This window comes from Cupressus sempervirens, chromosome 1, assembly GCF_028749045.1.
Source record: "Cupressus sempervirens isolate cs-2001-9-10 chromosome 1, ASM2874904v1, whole genome shotgun sequence".
In the NCBI taxonomy this organism is placed as follows: Eukaryota; Viridiplantae; Streptophyta; class Pinopsida; order Cupressales; family Cupressaceae; genus Cupressus; species Cupressus sempervirens.
This window is the reverse complement of record NC_143118.1, coordinates 316,615,624-316,617,665: the sequence shown is the minus strand read 5'-3', so window position 1 is coordinate 316,617,665 and position 2,042 is coordinate 316,615,624.

The following is a 2,042-nucleotide window of genomic DNA, read 5'->3' as shown; positions in this document are numbered from 1 at the left end:
GTATCAATGAAGTCAGATGTAAGGAAGAGAATAATAGTTTGTCTCTATAAGCCCAAGCTTCTAAGCTTGCAGATTGTAATTTGAATGTTTATGTCTCCAACTAGGTAGGCCTTATGCCTAGCATGTTTAAAGAAGATTATCTCATCATATCTACATTGGAATCAATATAATATCTTGTATTTTATTCAATATTGGTGGCTTGTGTATAACTCTAGTGAGGGTAGCTTGGAAGAGTCTCTTTCAACCCTCTCGGCCTTATGTCATGTAGGTGGTGATTTAGATGAAAAGTGGGTCCATATATGTGAACACTTAAAAAAAGAATGTGCTTGGTGGTGCAACAAGAATTCTTTTTCTCCCTTGGCATATATTTCATTATGTCACTGTATCCTTAAAGACTTTAAGGTGTACAAAATATGCCATGTTTGCAGCATGGTAGCTCAATAAGGCTTTTTTTTTTTTGTTTTTTGTTTTGCATTGTTGAATCTAAGCCTGATATGGTCAAATTGGAAAGCCCACTCCTCTAATTATTGTTTCGCTCAAGTATGCATTTAGATATTTCAAATGACTCATTATACTCCTCATTATGATGTGGTACTTGACATGGGATGCTCATCTATTGCATGATGGCTCACTAGGGCATGTCATCCATTGTGTGGTCAAGCTATTATTTTGGATATTTTTTATCTATCTAGAAAAGGGTGAGTAATGTGACACTTATTGAGACTTTCCTTACTTTATAATGCCCCACCAAGTTCAAAACGGTCATTGTATTGTGATTTCATAGCTACACATTTGTTAGATATCTTGATCTTGATGGGAAGTTTTGGGTTTGGTTGACTTTGAGTTGGAAACATAGGTATAGGTGGGTGTTATTCTAACAGCATGGGTCAAACAAGTAGCAAGAATACATAAGTTGACATGTAAAAAAGGAATACCAACCTATGCAAGTCAAGGTTTGTTGACTGCATATTAAAAGGTAGTATGATGATAGGTAGGATTTCAAACCAAAATTAACATTTGAAGGAATGATGTAGACTTATAATCTACATTACAAGTCGAAGAATTATTATACCTTTTCATCATTTATATAACCAAATAAGAAAACTTTAAAAAAGCCCACATATGTGATTTACAGTGCAAAAGTTACTTCAATTAACAAATAATTATCGTCAGTTTACATCTTGAGAAGTATAATTTATAGCTCTCAGTAGAGAAAGGATAAATGCATTATCTAGGGTGTTTTCTTGTAACATGAAGGTCTCTCTATGTTCAAGACACTAATGATCTTGAGGATTGTTCTTAGTATTGTTCTATATTTCTTAAGGGAGATGTTTAATTGGGCTCTACTACAAGAAGAATACAGATATTGTGATATAATGTAAATTGATGCTTCATTTTGGAGTTGAATGAATTTGAATGTGCTAAGGGTAGTTGTAGGCATTATTAAACAAATGGAACCATTTGCCAGTGCTTAATGCAAAGTTATAGGAGCTTGTTGTGGTGCATCAAAGGTATAGTCCCTAAAGGTTATAAATTTGACTCTCCCAAAGTAGTGGAATGAAAATTGGGGCATGAGTTCAAGTGTTAAAGGTGTGAGTTTGTATACCACCACTTTACCTTCAAAAGCAGTTTCAAAGTTCTCTCCTAAGCAAGGAGATAGTGATAATCTTGCATCTTGAATTCTTTGCATCAATAACTACACTGGTGTGATGATGGAATAGATCATAGGCTTGGGTGGATTGAAAAGATACATTCTAATTTCTTTAAGGTAAATTGACCTTAGTGTATCTCATGCAATCAAGCAATCAACATCACTACAAGCCAAAAACCAAAGGTAACAAATTATTTTAAGAAGGTATTCTTAAGATTGGTTAGTGGCAATAAAAAATGAGATTGTACTGTAATACCTTGTAGCTTGTCTCATTCCTTGTGTTGATATAAGGAATACCAAGGCCAATTCCAAGGGATCCAAAAGTTGTTTGAAAGTTCAAATCATTTTACATAGGCTAGGCTTTGGATCAATACAACAATGAAATGGTTTT